The following is an 18,922-nucleotide window of genomic DNA, read 5'->3' on the forward strand; positions in this document are numbered from 1 at the left end:
AAGTTCTTCCGGAACTTTGAACGATATTCGATGCACATGATATCGTATTAATATTATCTTCTAATGCTAAGTCCAAAAAATATTTTTTTATCTTAAAGAATGATAGTGTAGTTGTATTATCAATCAAGCAGGTATTTTAACAATCTATTATGAATCTTTCATTGAATTCGTTTGTGATATGAAGATGAATTAAAATTGAGGTTTCATTTGAGGCACAGATGAAGTATTTTTGCCTCTTTTTTTCTTACAAAGAATACTGGAATTCGAATTAAAAATAAAAATAAAGCTATCATGCTGATAACATATTATAAAAAGAGAGAAAAAGAGAAGAAAGAATAAACGTTAATATATTTGTATTTTTTTTATTAAGATTGAAGACCTATATTTATAGGGAAGAATTAGAGATATAAAGGTAATAATTCTAGGGCTGCATGGGTACAATTATCGTTCATTAATAAACTTATTATTTACGTTGTTATTATTATTATTATTATTATTATTATTATTATTATTATTATCACTACTGCTACTACTACTGCTACTACTATTATTGTTATTATTGAAATCTTCCTTCTTATCTTTCCAACCTTCCTTGATTAGAAAGATAAACCTCTAAAGCCTATTGTGGGCTACATTTATGTATCTTCCAAATCTTGATGCCAGATGCACTTATTCCAACAAACCAAGCTAATGCAATGACAAGGATTCGAAATAAATGAACTAATCGAGAATGAATTATTGATGGACCTATTGTGATTACCATGGATCACAGTGTCAATTCCTGTTGAGAAGTTTCTCAATCATTTGCAGTGCAATTTTTTCTTCTTCATTCAGTCCATTCTTTAATTGTCTCCCTGTTTTGTCCTCCGGTATAATCTCGTGTTCATTATTCTTCTTGCCAAGCTCAACTGTCATCACGCAATTTGAATCAGATTGTTCTTCGGCGCCCTTTCGCCATAATCCAATACAGGGATGGACCCACTACGGGACCTAGTGGGTTACATGACCCGCCAAGTTTTTTTTATTATATGTAAAACAGTAGAAGTCCCAAGTTCCCATCTCCCAGCCAACTCTGAAATCCCAATCCCATTAATTACAGAACATTAAAAACAGAAAAGGAAAAGATAATACCCATTACAAACCAATTCCAAACACCAAAAAACTGAAAAGAAAAACTGTTCATCTACCTTCCCTTGAATTTGAATCCCTTCGCAATCAGACTGCCTTCCCTTTTCTAAGTTCTAACTACTAGCGATTGGAGCCTAGAGAGTGGAGAAAGATTCGGCAATCGTCTGCCTCTTTGCTGTGACCTGTGATTGTGAGTGGCTGCTAGCTTGTGAGTTTGTGACGTGTGGTGCGACTGTGTGAAGTGTGCGACCATCCCATTCAGATTCAGCCATCCGCCTCCCTCCATTGTCACTACCGTCTGTCTCTAAACGATTAGTAGGTGCACCATGCATGCATGATGAGTCCGTGTTGTGTTTTGATTTTACATTTTTACGTCTCCCATCTCTGGTCAATTACTTAGCTTGAATCTCAAATTTTTGATTTCTGAAATTTTAGTGAATTTGTTGAACTAAGTATATTAACATTGTTAAGTTTTTTTATTTACTACTATTTTGTTGATTTTAGCAATATAAATGAAAATTTGTTTATATGTGAAAATGTGTAGTTCCGATAATTATCTTTTAAACTTTTATTTTGGAGAATTTAATTTTGTGAACTTTATCCCCTAAGTTGTGATCATCATGTTTAATTTCATTTTTCTTTTATTCCAATGAATTGATTGCTTTCGTTGATCGTTTCTATCAGTTATGGAAAAGTACTTTAAACATAAATATACATTTTCTTGTGATGAGCAAAATGTTAATAAAAGAAATGCTCGAGATAAAAGGGATGAAATGAATGCTAGGGATGAAATTGATCGAACTAATTTTGGAGATGGCTCGATTTAAACAGATGTTGGGGATAAAAGCCATGAATTTGATGTTGCACAACTACCTTCAGATCCTGGATTGAAAGTTTCAATACAAAATTATGATATTAATGTTCGAGATGAAATTCGAAGAACATATGCGCAACGGGGTCCTTGTCAGCCTCACAATCATGAATTTCCACCCACAAGAATGGCTAACAAAGATAGGTGATTTAGTGTTTCATGGTATAATGAGCATCCTAGTTCGTTGGAATACATTATAACTCAAGTGGTGGTTCCTTTGTTAATGGCGAGTTCTCAAATTGGAAGGAAAGAGATTATTAGAAAACATGTTGGGGCATCAAATAGCACACACAATCAGGCTCGGATCCAATATGAATAAATTAAAAATCAAGAACAAAGGATTCAATCATGTCTCTTTAAACAATCGCATCAAATTCAAATAGAGTATCGAATTCGTTTGAATACATCAATTGATTGTGTTCGATTTTTTCTATGACAATGATTGGCCTTTCGTGGACATGGTCTAAAGATTCAAACAATCAAGGAAACTTTTTTGAACTATTACATTGGTTGTGTGATTACAATATTGAGATTAAGGCTGTTGCTTTAACGAATTCACTTGAAAATTTGAAATTAACATCACCAAAAAGTTCAAAAATATGTCATGAGTGCTATTGCTTCTGAAACTCTAAACGTGATTATCAAAGATGTTGGTAATAGCTTCTTTTCTATTCTAGTTGATGAATCTCAAGATATTTCAGTGAAGGAGCAAATGTCAGTTGTCATTCGTTATATGAAGAATGGGCGTATATTGGAACATTTTATCGGTGTTATACATATTTCAAGTACCACAGCTGTCTCACTTAAGGCTGGAATTGATCAATTTTTTTCCACGCATAGTCTGAGTATATCTAATTTAATAGGTCAAGGATATGATGGAGCTAGCAATATGCAAGGTGGGTATAACGGTCTCAAAATACTTATTTTCAAAGAAAATGCAAGTGTACTATATTCACTACTTTACTCATCAATTCAATTGGCTCTTGTAGCATAGCATAGAAACATCCAAAGATTGAAACTTTTTTCACTTTAGTACATAGATTGGTGAATGTTGTAGTAGGATCAACTAAACAAAGTTATCTTATTTGAGAGAAACAAAGATTAAAAATTCTTGAATCATTTAGTATTGGTGAGAGTCTCAATCAAGAAACTACTCTTAAGCATTCTAGTGATACGCGTTGGGAATCTCACCACAGTTGTTTACTTGACCTGATAGTCATGTTTTCAACCATAGTTGATGTTGTTGAGATGATTGCTGCTGACTCTACAAGTTCTGGAATAAGAGGTGATGAATGTATTTTATTGGAGTTGATATTAAAATTTGAATTTGTATTTAATCTACATCTCATGAGAAATATCTTGGGAATTTCAAATGAATTGTTAAAAGCACTACAAAGAAAAGATCAAGATATTGTCAATACCATGAGATTGGCACAATTATATAGAGCACAAATCCTAACCATGAGAGATGATGGATGTGATTCTTTTTTTAAGATGGTTTGTTCGTTCTATGAAGCTCATGAGATAAATGTTCCTAATATGGATGATATGTTCATAACTCTAGGTCATTCACGACGTGATACAATGACAAATTTGCATGGAAGTGTTTTATGCCATCATTGATATGCAACTTCAAGAGCTGAATGATCGTTTTTCAGAGTCAGCAGTAAGTTGCTCCTTTGTGTTGCATGTTTGTGTCCAAATAATTCATTTGCTGCTTTTGACAAGAACAAGGTGATTCGACTATGTTAGTATTATTTGGCAGATTTTGACGCGATAGATATATTTGAACTTGATGATCAACTAGATACATATATCTTTGACATGTGTACTCCCGAAGATTTTGGAGAATTATAATACCTTAGTGATCTTGCACAGAAATTGGTTGTGAAATATAAACATGAAGTTTATCCATTAGTCTACAAGCTTGTGACATTAGCCTTAATTCTTCTCGTTGCTACTGCTGCAGTCGAGAGAGCATTTTCTACGATGTCAATTGGCAAAAATCTTTTGCGCAATCGAATTGAGGGCCAATGGTAGAATGATAGTTTGATTGCATATAATGAGAAGGATGTATTTGACAATATTGAAATTGATGTCATTATAGAGCATTATGAAAGTACGAGAACTCGTAGAGAGCAATTGTAATAAAAATATGGAATATTTAAATTCTTTTGTCACCTTTTTGACAAGTTTGATTGTGCCTCACTCACTCAAAATATCTGCGTCTGCCACTGCCCCAATATGGGATGTTACGGTGTCGAGCCTTAGGCAAGTGATAGAAGGAGATTGCCGTTTACACATTTGCGAAGTTCAGCATCAAGAATTGTTGACAAAGAGGAAAAAGATGGAGATGTTGGAGAATTATCATTGCCATCTTCATTAGCCACAATAGAGAAGTTGGTTTTGACATTTTTTCGCTCATTAAAATCGTAGCCTCATCGTAAGCTTTTGCCGCTTCTTCAGCAGTGTCGAGAGTCTCCAACCACACCCTCGTCGTAAGCTTTTGCTTCTTCCTCAGCAATGTCGAAAGTCCCCAACCACACCCTCATCTTTCTGTAATGACACAAACAAACTAGAAAACACAATCCATGAACATGAATTAAAATTTAAAAAACATAGTGTTTTAAGAAGTTTACAATAAAGGATGGCGAATCTCGAACACCCAAGAACCTCAATTTCGATGTTGATGCCTCTGAGATTTTTGGAGTTTACCATGTTTTAGTTTCGCAGAGGTAAGATAGCAAACTAATTATAAGGTTCAAATTCTGTCGTCGGACATGCAAATAGAAATAAAAAGGGATGACGCTGAATGTAACGTGCTAAAGTTATTTAGAGCTTTCAATCTGATGTTTAGTTCCCTAGCCATAGCTCCTTTAAATTATGCCCTTGTTTAGTGGTCGTTAATTAGCTTTATTTCAACAACCAATATGTTGTGGTTGCTGTAATCCTTGGCGGAAGAAACCCGCCTCTTTTCTCTCATGATTTTGGGTTTGAGCAACCAAATATTTGTCGCAAAAATGCTTTTCCAGCAACCAATCAATTATGGTAGGCGAAAACACCCAATCTCGCGCAAAAAAAAAATAAAAATGGCGCTATAAATTATCTCCCTAATTATTAGCGACCAAATCATTAGGAATCAGCAATCAAGTGTTGGTCTTAATAACGCATAAAAAAATTGGTCCAATCTTAATCTACCAAGAAATTTACTGACCAAATATTGGTCGGTGGAGGTATCTCGTAGCAACTATTTTTGTGTGGTCGCTGAATCCTTCGTCAGTGGATTTCAATTTTTTAGTAGTAGGGTTAAAATTAGATTTTAAGTAGATTTTATTGAAAGTTAATGAAATGTATAGTTGAAAAGATATGAGGCCTATGACATATATGATTTGTTAACTTTGATTTATATTATTTAAATTTTAAATCCTAACAAAAAGGTGCTATGTAAATTGTGGTTCTTGCTGCTTTGTTTCAAAATGTTGGTCCTAGATATCAAGAACATAAATATAAACCAAAGACAATAATGAATATAAAATTTTTTGACTTATACCTTGAATGTCTAGTGATCAGTTTTAATATTTAGCCCCTTGTGGGCATTCGTTAAGGATTATGCTAGAATACAGTAGCATGGGCTTAAAAGAAAAGGCAAAAGTCAAGATTACAATCAGTTCTTACACAGTTAATATAAATCTAATAACCTTTTTAAAAATTAAAAAATTCGGTTATTGCTCATCTTATCATACAGAGACATTCCTCTTTTGAGCAGAATTTTACTAAAAGCATTAAATAGTAAAGAACAAGACGAAGAACATAGGAGCAGAGAATATTCTAGAAAGCTACTTGCGTTTTGTTATCCTATCAAATAAGAGATAATTTTATTTATATCACACATGAGCCAAACTTGGATCCAATGGCTCGAACTCCTCGATATGTTACCATCCAAGACAACATCTTATTAAAATTTATCAAGCGTAATAGTCAATTGGGATGAGATTGGCGAATGTAAGATATTGGGCCCAGAAATTGTGGAACAGACAGTACAAACAATTGAAAATATCAAAATTTGCATGAAGAAGGCTAAAAAAAAAAAAATTGTAGATAAAAGGAGAAAGAACTTGGAATTTGCAATAAGAGATAAAATACTTTTTAAGGTTACACCCGTGAGAAGTGTACTACAATTCGGTAAGAAGGGTAAGCTCAATCCAAGATACATTAGTCCTTTCGATATTCTAAAGCAAGTTGGAAATGTTGCATAGCAGTTAGCTTTACCACCAAATCTTTTAGCTGTACACAATGTCTTTATGTATCAATGCTCGAAAAGTATGTCACTAACCCAACTCGTGGTGAGACATCAACCATTAGATATTTAGCTGAAGTTGAGTTATGAAAAAGCGCCAATATACATCATAGTTTAGAAAGTATAGAAGCTTCACGGCAAAGAGATACCACTAGTTAAAGTGTTAGGCAACATCACAATAGAGGAGGCCACTTGGGAACGCGAGGAGAAAATGCCATCTATGTATCCACAACTTTTTGCAAACGACAAAAATTTTGGAGGATAAAAATTTAATTTAAAAAGATCATGGAATTGTCATGTTTGAAAGTCCTAGTAGTCGTTAATCTTGAATTTGAGAACTTAGTGTAAGATTTTGAAAGTTAGGAGAATTGATGCTGAAGGACCCAATATGCACTTTTTGAACTTCAAATTTTGGTAAAGAAATGATCATGGAATTGTCATGTTTACTCAAGGGAAAGACTATAGGATTGCCGTATTTAAATTATGGAAGGTAACTTAATTTCTACTTTGATTAAATGTAATTGCATGATTGTATATAAATATTGCATTCAATTAACCTAATTAATTGGTCAATTATTGTAATTAGAGAAACTTTCATCTATCTAAAATTAGAAACATTATTTATGCATGTGTAATTAGCAATATCACATTTTATATGGTATGATAGAATATTTAATTTGGTATAATTAAATCAAATGTTTTAATTATACGGCAATGTCTGATTAGTAACAATTATATATATTTAATTGGATAATTAGTTCAGGATTGATTATATTTTATATGAAAACATGTAGCATTAATAAAGAAATGAATGTGAGCACCAAAAATAGGTAGAGGAGTCAAACTTTAGAAATTATGCCCCCTTCACATTACTTACACTCACACACAACTTATGTTGTACTTTATATGTCTCTTCCTCTTAAATCATCTTCTACATACACATTTTCGGATTAAAAAGTTCAGCATGCACGGTGTCTAAGGATTTTTGGAGTGAAAGTCTTAACAAAGCAATTTCTTCGATTTACTTTGATCTTCTTCCATACGACGGTAAGTGTAATAGTATGAATTGTTCTTTCATCATTTAAATTACAAAAATTTATGTTATGAATACAATGATATGGAAATCCAAACTCTGATTATGATAGGGTCCTATATGTGTAAGTTCAAAAAACCGGACTTTAGTATTGCTACGCACGGGAATTATAGCCACGAAGTTCGGATTTTAATTTTCGTTTCTCCATATGTATGTTATGATTTTTCATATTTAAATACTGGATGCAATTCGTTATTACTCATTTACTGAGATTTATGTCTCACATCTATATATATTAAATGTTTTATAGTTAACTAAAAAAGTGGGTTCGAGGCGATCAGAGGTGGATTGTGCTTGCGTGGGTGAAAAATGAAGAATAACTTAGATAGTTAAAGATTTTAACAATGTTTATTGTATTTTTTTAAAAATAATTTTAAATCCTCGCATATTCGGAAAATATTATGTTTTTCTTTGTTTATGAAAGTGTTCTTTTATGGTACATGTATAATGATTCCAAAGGTAAAAATTTGGGTCGTTATACGGTGGAGACTAGTTCAATTTCAAATCATAAACTTGATCTTCATATTTTGTGGATCTATCTTGTCTGTCATGTTTATGGGCTAAAGCTGCAGAGATGTTTGCCAGTTTAGCTTTGTCTGATTTGTATTCTGGTTGGAGGGCTTTGTTCTTTTTTCCAGTTTTTTTTTATCCAATGGAAAATTAATGAGCATCCATATCGATACACATATTACATTGTTATGAAGACAAGCCACAATCAGAGAAAGCATGGGAAAGAAGGAAGAGAAGAAGCAGCCTTGAGATGAAACAAAGGAGGAGGGAATAAGAGGCAACAATGGTCACTAACTCGGCTGGCACATTTTGAATAGGCAACATATGGTGTCGTTTTGTTTTTCTTTATTTTGTTAAAGTGGTATTAGACCAAAACACCTTTTTGCCTTTCTAGCAACTCTCCATTGTGCTATAACTGTAAATAGGGAGAGATAGTGGGGCGTGATTTGATGTCTGTGAAATATCTCCTCTAAACTTCTTCTTCTTCTTCTTTTCTATTCTATACTTAGCTCCTCTTATTTCTTATTGATTGCTATAAACAACTTGGTTATTGCAATTAATATAGTGGGTACTAGATTTTCTATTCAGTTTTTGAGTTGTTGTTATTGATAATCTAGCTCAACAATAACATTCGGTATCAGAGCAGCAACATGATTTGGGATGGTAGAGACTAGAAGCAAATCTAATGAGGAACACCTTAAGAGGTTGGACAAGGAAATGGTAAATTTGGGGGTGGCTTTTAAAACGAACTATCAGACACTACAAGTTGTTTGTACTAGGCAGGACCAAATGGAGCAGATGATGGGAGAAATGAAAGCCACACAAGAGTCTATGATGTTGATGCTAGCTCAACTGACTGGGAGCAAGGCTGATGGTAAAAAAAAAAAAACAAGTAGAAGGATGTGGGTCTCCATCTCAAACCAGTGGTGGTAACTTTAAAGGAAATGAAATTCATTCTGGTTACACCAGTTGAAACCAAGAGGTTAGATTGGCTACCAAGGTACCCAAAATAGACTTTCCTTATTTTAGTGGAGATGGGCCTAGAGAGTGGTTGAGAAAGGCAAGCAAGTATTTCCAGATTCATCAGGTAGAAAACGAGATGAAAGTGGGGATTGCTGAGATGTATCTGAGGAAGAAGGCCGACGTATGGTTCCATGGATACATCTCTAGCCATCCAACTGCAGGATGGGATGTCTTTGCAAAGGAGATTTGTGGGAGGTTTGCAAAGAACACAAGTGAAGAAGTAATAGAGGTATTCAGCAAATTGAGGCAAAATGGGACCATAACTGAGTATTAGGAGCAGTTTGAGGAGTTAAAATCACTGGTGATGTTAACTTTGTCCAACCTCCCTGAAGCCTACTATATATCTATATTCACCAGTTTGAAGGAGGAAATTAAACCAATGGTGAAGATCATCAGACCTACTACATTGGCCTAAGCTTTTGAAGTGGCCATCCTACAGGAAAACACCATAAATGCTCTAAATAGAGGGGCTAGGGCATACAAGCCTTTACCTACAATCCAAATGGACTCACTCCAATAATAAACGTATGGATCCCATACATAAACCCATCCCCATTGCAGAACCAATTCAAAAATGTTTGCCAACCCTCTAAAATTTAAGGCCATTACACCTTCAGATTTTCAAACAAAAAGGAAGTTGGGATTGTGCTACAAATGTGATGAAAAATATACTAGGGACCATGTATGTAAGAACAAGATGTTAAACTTTATATTAGTGGATGAGGAATGTGCGGAAGACTCTAATGAGTTACAGGGGAATGAAGGAGAGGGTGTTGTGGACGAAAGTACAGAAGTAGAAATGGAAATCTCTATTCAAACATTGGTGGGGAGCAACAAATCTACAACAATTAGGTTGCCTAGAAGGATTAAAGGGAGAAGAGTATCCATATTAATCGACAGTGGGAGCACCCACAATTTTATTGATGAACGATTAGCCCAAAGCATTCAATGTAAAATGGAACAAACTAAGCATACTTCTATTATAGTAGCTGGAGGGGATAAGCTAATTAGTAGGGCCATTTTCAATCCATTAAACTGGGAGATACAAGAACTAGAATTCCAATATCAACTGAGGATGTTGAAACTGGGAGGGAGTAATATGGTATTGGGAGTGAATTGGTTAAGTCAATTCAACCCTGTGTTGTTTGATTTTAATGGAGGGAGCATCACTTTCACCTATGAAGGCAAAGAGATGGAGTTGAATTGTGAAACAATTAAAGAAGAAGTTAGGATGATGAATGATAAAGAAGACAAACAATGGTTCAGGAATCACAACTATGGGGTAGTGGCTCATATCACTGTTACCACTGAGAAGGAACAAGAACCAGTCCTTGCCGACCTACAAGTAGTGGTAAACAAATTCTCATGGTTTTTTGCAATCCTAAAGGACTACCTCCAAATAGATTCAATGATCACTAAATATCCCTTAAATAAGGGGCACAACCATTCAGGATTAGGCCCTACAGATGTCCGTACATACAGAAGGCTGAGATTGAAAAGATGGTTAAAGAGATGAGGAAGAGTGGAATAATTCAGCCTAATAACATCCCTTATGCCTTACTTGTACTCTTGGTTAAAAAGAAGGATGACACTTGGAGATTTTGTATAGATTATAGACAATTGAATAGCCTTACTATCAAGGATAATATCCTATGCCACTAATTGATGATCTGTTAGATGAGTTGATTCATCAAGATTGACTTAAGGGCTGGTTACCATCAAATCAGGTTAGCGATTGAAGATGTACATAAAACAACTTTCAAGACACATGAAGGGCTATATGAATTCAGAGTAATGCCCTTTGGGCTTACTAACGCCCCAGCCACATTCCAATGTTTAATAAATGAAGTATTTAAGGAGTAACTCAGGAAGTTTGTATTAGTTGTTTTTTTTTTATGATATTATGGTTTACAGTACTGATTTGAAGAGTCATTGTAACCATGTGACAGCAGTCCTAAACATGCTGAAAGAACACCAGTTATATGCCAAGGATAGCAAATGTTCATTTGGACAACCTAAAGTGGAGTACCTTGGACACATCATCACTGCAGAAGGAGTGGCAACAGATCCTAACAAGGTAGCAGCAATGACGAACTAGCCTAAACCAAGTAACATCAAATAGCTGAGGGGTTTTTTGGGTATAACAGGCTATTACAGGAAGTTTGTGAGAGGATATGGGACTGTAGCAAGGCCTTTAACTAACTTGTTAAAGAAAGAGAATTTCAACTGGAATAAGGTTGCAGATAGAGCTTTTCAGGAACTAAAAGAAGCTATAAGTACCACCCAGTGCTAGCTTTGCCAGATTTTTCAATAGCATTTGTCATTAAAATTGATGCTTGCTATGGTGGTATGGGAGCTGTATTGATGCAGCACAAAAGACCTATCACCTACTTAAGTAAGGGCATTAACAATAGGAACTTAGGCCTATCCATCTATGAGAAGAAATTACTGGCTTTAGTGACAGCTGTGGGAAAGTGGAGGCATTATCAAGAGGGACATCATTTCATCATCAAAACAGATCATCACTCCTTTAAATACTTGCTGGAACAAAGAATCACCACACCACTACAACAAAAATGGTTGACGAAGCTACTGGGGCTTAGTTATGAGATTCAATATAAAAAGGGGGTAGATAATAAGGTAGCGGATGCACTATCTAGGAGGGAAAGAGAAAGTACTGTATGCTGGGCAATCACTACTGTGACACCGGTGTGGATGTAAGAAGTGATAACTAGCTACCAAGGAGATGAAGAAGCAGGTAGTAAAATAACTGCATTGTTACTCAATGCACAAATAGGGCTAGATTACACTTATGCACATAGATTATTCAAGTATAAGTCCAGGCTTTATATTGGATCTAATGGGGAAATAAGGAAGAGACTGATCGCTACTATACACTCCTCTAAAGAAAGGGGGTATTCAGGGGTGCAAGCCAGTATTTATTGAGCCAAACACCATTTTTTTTGGCTTGGTATGGTTAGAGAGATCAAACAAAAAGTTTTAGAATGTGATACTTGTCAAAGGTGTAAGGGTGAGCATGTAGCCTATCCTGGGTTGTTACAGGCCCTACCCAAACCACAGTATGCTTGGAGCCACATATCAATAGATTTTGTGGAAGGTTTACCTACTTCTGGGGCAAAGAATGTCATATTGGTTGTTGTTGACAGATTCACAAAATATGGTCATTTTCTCACACTAGCTTACCCCTTCTCAGCAACACATGTAGCCAGGCTATTCTTAGATAATGTCTATAAATTACATGGGATGCCGCAGAGTATGGTGATAGATAGGGACAGAATTTTCACAAGTGAGTTTTGGCAGGAGTTGCTCAAAAACATGGGAACCACATTACAACTAAGCTCAGCCTATCACCCACAAACAGATGGGCAAACTGAAAGGCTTAATCAATGCCTTGAAATGTACCTCTGATGTATGGTCTATCATCAGCCTAAGCAGTAGAGTTTATGGATCAACCTGGCCGAGTGGTGGTACAACACGACTTTGCACACTACTATCAAGATGACTCTATTTGAAGCCCTTTATGGCATTAAGCCCCCACAATTAGCTCTTGGACCTTATCAATACCTCAAGGTGGCTGCAGTGGAATAACTTTTATAGGAAAGACACAAAATGGATTAGGCATTAAGAGAGAACTTGGTACAAGCAAGAGCACGGATGAAGCAATACGCAAACAAGCATAAAAATGAACGGGAATTTCTAGTGAATGATTGGTTGTACCTCAAACTACAACCTTATGCGCAACAGACAGTAGCCAAGAGAATGAACCAAAAGTTAGCAGCAAAGTACTATTGCCCTTACAGAGTAATTCAGAGGATTGGGAAGGTTGCTTACAGATTAGAACTGCCCCCAGATGCCAAAATCCATCTTGTGTTTCATGTTTCTTTACTAAAGAAAAAATTAGGGGAGAGAGTGTTCCACTCTATACATTACCAGCCTTGTACAAGGGAATGGGAGACCACAAACAACCGGGGAGGGTTCTATCTACCCGAATTATTAAAGGAAACAACCAAGCTGTTACTCAACGGTTAGTACAATGGGAAGAGACCAATGTGGAAGATGCAACCTGGGAATCTGCTGATTTTATTCAATCAACATTTCCTTCTTTTGAACCTTGGGGACAAGGTTGTTTTAAGGGGGAGGGATGTTATGAAGACAAGTCACAATCAAAGAAAGCATGGAGAACAAAAAAGAGAAAAAGCAGCCTTGAGATGAAACAAAGGAGGAGGGAAGAAGAGGCAACAACGATTACTAACTCGGCTGGCACATTCTGAATAGGCAACATATGGTGTCGTTTTGTTTTTCTTTACTTTGTTAAAGTGGTATTAGACCAAAACACCTTTTTGCCTTTCTAGCAACTCTCCATTCTGCTATAACTGTAAAGAGGGAGAGATAGTGGGGCGTGATTTGATGTCTATGAAATATCACCTCTAAACTTCTTCTTTTTCTTCTTTTCTATTATGTACTTAGCTCCTCTTATTTCTTATTGATTGTTTTAATCAACTTGGTTATAGCAATTAATATAGTGGGTACTGGATTTTCTATTCAGTTGTTGTTGTTGATAATCTACCTCAACCATAACATACATACAGATATACATACTAAATAGAATTGAATGCATTTACCTGTTATGTAGTACAACAGAAAAATGATTTCCGATTATTCAAGTTTTAATGCTTCAAGAATTGAATATTTTCTATGAATTTCAGATTAGGTCTTTAGATGCAGTTCATAAACCCTTTTTCTTTAAAGGTTTCCAGAGGCTTTTATGGATACTCTCCATGTACAGCTCCCTGAAAGGTCTTTCCTTCTCAAAGAAACTACCCCACATACAAGTAATAAAAGAGCAGAAAATGCCCCTCGGAGCATAGGTCAGTGGTACAAAGGACAGGAGTTAGGTTATCTCACACCTTACTGGCAGTCGCAGTATGGGGGTTTGATTTCTGAGACATGGAATTGAACTCTTAGTAGGCGCAATGTACGAGCAGCTCTTATTTTCTGACCTGCTGGGGCACATCCGACAATTTACCTCCCTCACAAAACTCTAAGGGCGGGACGATGGGGGCCCTTAAGGTTGGGGTTCAACCTTTTTTAATAAAAGAGTAGAAAATTATATATCCGATCAAAAAAATAACAGAGCAGAAATTGAAAACCTAACTTCAAAATTTTGAGCAGCCCACACCATAATACACAAACTATCAAGCCATAGAGAGTATGGCCTTGCTTCTTGATAGCATACACGACATCAATGACAATAATAATTGATTCTCGAGACAGCCATGGAGAGTTATAATCAATGATTTTGAGATAAGATACATACCTTTTGATACAAAAATTGAAATTGATTTTTTGGACAGCCAAATCCACGAATGAAATGATCGAAAATCGCAACGTCAATTGGAGGTTGAAGAAATTGTGAGGAAGAGGGCTATTTACAATCATCACCTCTGTCTAATTGTACTAATATGGCATTAAATGATAATTTCACCTTCAATTAACGTACAATCGAGCTATACTATAAGAAAAGTTTATCAAAGCCCTGATCCACCCTCACAATAGGCGGCGGGGCCACTTTTTTCTTCCAATTGTTTTATTCATGCTGGGCCCAACACTTGTGAGAGTCAGTCAAAGCCTCCGTCATCCTTTTTTTATGGCAGGGACATTTTTTTTCTTAAACGTATTACCTAGCACCATGGAGGGGATATATGTTAAAAGAAATAAATTCATAAATTTTATATTTCTATTCAATTTGGTCCTCACCTTCCATTGTTTGGACTGACAAAGTCGTTTCAAAATTTCATATAAAGTCCTCAATCTTTCCAATTTTGACACTGCAGTCATATTTCATAATTTACTCAGTTTAAGCTTTTTCCATATACCTTTTATTTTTTTGGCTTATTTTCAAACAATTCAATATCGTGTTTCTTCTAAAACAATCAATATACATACAGATTTCTTATTAAGTATAAATTCAATAAAAGCACTCCAAATTATTCACTTTTGACGATCCAAATAATTGTAAGACTATACTTATCATTCCCCATCCCACCAAAATCTTTTTATTTATTTTGAGTTTATTTAATCAAATTCAACACTTATTTTAAAACTTTTTGGGGGAGGACCGTTGGGGACTCGTCCATACTCATTGCCATCCCATCAAACTTCGGCCCAAATTTATTAATAGAATAAGGCGACCCCTTTCACTATTTTTCTTCATAATTACATCCTCAAAATTATAGGAAAAAAATTGACAAAAATCAACAAAAAGCTAAATCTCTTCAAATTCAAGGGCCGTGTAATATGTAATATTACTAAAATTAATAAAAGATCGTTGGTACTATTAAATGTGGCGAAAAATATATAAAAGTTACGAACTCGATAAAATGAGTGATAAACAATGAAATTAAACCAATTTTTTAACAAATAAAAACTTTATCAAATAAGCACTTAAAAAAAATGGAGAATAAAAAGATAAAGATGAAGGAAACGATTTCACCTCGTGTGGAGAGTGAATTTGATGAGAAAAATTTACTAAACTTGAATACAGTTAAATTAATATTGTTGAATTAAAAGTCATGACAATTAAATATGTATATGTTGTCTATATTAGAATAACAGAGATATATAACTATACTCAAATTAATTTAAACACATAATGAACAAGTTTATAATTTTACCATAAGATACTCTGATTGGAAGATATTCGGCATAAATTCTCGTTACCAACAAAATGAATAAAACATTGTTTTAGCATGTTTTTCTTGTGTTAAAATATTAAAACACGAAAAATTTAAATTTAAAGTATCACATTAGATTTGAAAAAACTAAATAGTAGTAAAACACTACACGAAATGATGCTAAACATTACTTTCGTTTTTAACCACATAATTCTCAACAAAAGGATGTCCTACATTTGGTAAACTACTTTGTCTATGAATTTTTTGTACGCAATCAGTTTCATCTTTTCTATTTTCGTAATTGAATTATTTGCTGTCATAAAATTCGTACTTGAAATGAATTAAACTTATTTACGGCTATTCATTAAGAAATTAACCATCACTTCTGAATATTTCAAAATTTTTATCATTTTCAAAACTGATTTACTTTCATCAATGAATTTTTCACAAGTTAAAGGTAGAAACATTATGATTAGTCTTTCACCGCCGGCTTTTGATAAATTTGTTAGCTAGTTGAACGATTGAAACATTTTTTAGGTTTTATAAAGAATTAATATCAGCTGCAAAATTTTTATAGGTAATATAACTTACCCCTCACCGTCGATTAAGAGATTGAAACTGTTTTTGAAAAAATTGATTGTCCTTCAACTGTGGTTCGTGGGTGAATTTTGCAAGGAATTTTTCGTAGGTAATATGAAGTAATATTTACCTACAAAATATCCGTTAGTGAAGATGTTGTTGTTGTTGTTGTTGTTGTTATTTATTTTTATTTTTATTTTTGAAAATATAATTGATCACTCTGCAACGACAAATTTTTGGTTGGTCAATTTTTAAAAATATTTTAGTTTTAAAAATTGATTCATATTAGCTACATATTTTGGCAGTTAATATTAATTAATTTTCACCTACGGAATATCCGTTAGTGTAGACTTTGAAGCTTAAAAAACAAAAACAAAATGCAGATACTCATTTGGTGAATGGTTGAATTTTTTAATTATTAAAATTGATTATTATTAGCAACGATTTTTTCGTAGGTAATAATAATTAATCTTCACCTATGAACTTTCCGTACGTAAAAGTTTGAAACTTTCTTTTTAATAAAATTTTATTTATTTCACCTATGGAATATCTGTAGATGAAAGGCTTAAATGTTAAAAAAAATTACATTAGGCACGAAATATCCATGGAGTGGCTACAATAATTTATGTTTTTCCTACAAAATTTATTTGTTGGGAAAGGTTCTTATTTGTGAGAAAAAACATTTTCATATCAAAAAATTATGTAGGCAAATTTGTAGGACAGACATCGAGGGATAGGTATAAGACGACAATATTTTGAAATTCGTGGGATAAAACTTTTCCCTACAAACCCCTTGGAGATGAATAAAGTATGTCGTGTAAAGTTTTTTTTCGACAAAATGATTTCTCTATTAAAGTTACCTTTGGCCTACAAAACAATTTTGCTCTTTTCTTACAAATTATGTTGTGGGCTAAATAGTGATTTTCTCTACAAATAAATTTGTGTCGAAAGAATATTTGTAGGCTAAGATATACCTATTTTTCACAACAATTAAAATTTTGTAGCAACATGATACATATAATGTTGTGGGCGAAGCCCTACTTTTCTCTATAAATAATTTTGTGAAGAAAGCATATTTATATGCTATTATTTGTCTCAACAATGAAAGAACTCGTACGGAGAAATCAAATAATTATCATATATTTTATTTGTTATTTATATTGTATTATGTAATACCCCAAATTTCACGTTATACATTTGGCCAATATGATTCATACATTTCACGCTAATTACATTGTCATTTGCATCAATTTCCTAATTGCTTTCTCTTAAAATGATGTATTCAACTATCGAGGCTTTAAGATCTTTATGTGGTGATAGTTTTCAACTCCTCGACCTAGGTGGTGAATTTTATATTGAGCTATTGATAAGTATGTTTTTACACATTTATTTGGTTCACAAACTTGACTTAAACATGGATAAAATGGTTGAATTGTGACTTAATCTAGTAAAATTCATGCAATGTAAGTATTTTAATGGAAATTGTGGAATTCAGGAGAAAAGAGCCGAAGAAGGACCAAAACGCAACAAAGTGATAGTTCGAGGACCAAAGGTGCAAATATTGAGAAGTTGAGCTAAATGCAAAACGAGAGTAACAACATGCCAAGTATGAATTTAAGGACAAAGCAAAACAATTGGAGGGAGAAAGTATTGAAAAGGGATTGAAATGAAGACAATTGAAAGTTGGAGGACTAAAGCGCAAATACTCGAAAGATGAGCCGAATGAGTGGCATGAGATTTGATGGTGTCAATCATCAATTGGAGGATAAAATTTGTTGAAAAGATGAAGAAATCGAAGAAAGAAGTCAAAAGAAGCAACAATGAAAGTTCGGGGACCAAAATGAAGGGACTTCATAGATGGCCAAACTATGCGACCGCATAGTGTAACCATCTATGTGGTCGTATAGATGGATGCAGGGAAAAATTGGTGAATTTCAAGTGACCTATGCGACCGCATAGGATCCTTCTATGCGGTCGCATAGGTATAATTTCGGGGCGTTTCTGCAGTTTCCTTTTTCGACTCCAACTCTTTTTTTTAACCTAATTTGGACGCGATATAAGATACGAAAATACGTCTAGAAGAGGGGGGAACGACCAGAGAGACGAATTGGAGGCACAAAAACACAATCTTGGGTTGATTTCACAAGGATTCAAGAAGGATTTCAAGATTTCATACAAGAAAACAAGGATTTTCATACGGGTGTATTCTTTATATCTTTTAATTTCATTTTTATTTCTTGATTCAGTAATCATGATTTTAGGCTAGGGTTTTAAATTCATTAGGAGATCGATGAACCTTTGATTACTATTAAATTCTTATATCTCATGAATTCAATATAAAGTTTCGTTTGGATAATATGCTTGATTTATATGTTTTCATTGCATCCATAATTATTGGAAGTTTTGTGTAGATAATATGCTTGATTTATATGTTTTCATTGCACCCATAATTATTGGCCATATATTATGTGAGATTAGATGATTTATTTCTTACATTCGAGAGAAGTGGAATAGATTCGATAAAATATAAATCAACATAGGGTCCGATAGAGGATAGAAATATACCCCTATACTTTATGCAATTCGTTAATTGTTCATAAAAATTCATACATTCTTGTATATTTGCATCATCCATAGAAATATAAGCTAGTGGTATGTAAAAGTAGGTTTAATATATATCGAGAGAGTATATTGGATAGGTTTAGGAACATTGAATTGGCATTTTT

The 18,922-nt window shown here is 34.2% G+C and overlaps 1 pseudogene; it reads right to left on the reverse strand.

Moving 5' to 3' along the window:
* Positions 1-774: 774 nt before the first annotated feature.
* On the reverse strand, positions 775-7,239 carry LOC111383996 (annotated as a pseudogene).
* Positions 7,240-18,922: the final 11,683 nt, after the last annotated feature.

Source organism: Olea europaea, unplaced genomic scaffold (genome assembly GCF_002742605.1).
Source record: "Olea europaea var. sylvestris unplaced genomic scaffold, O_europaea_v1 scaffold2803, whole genome shotgun sequence".
NCBI lineage: Eukaryota > Viridiplantae > Streptophyta > Magnoliopsida > Lamiales > Oleaceae > Olea > Olea europaea.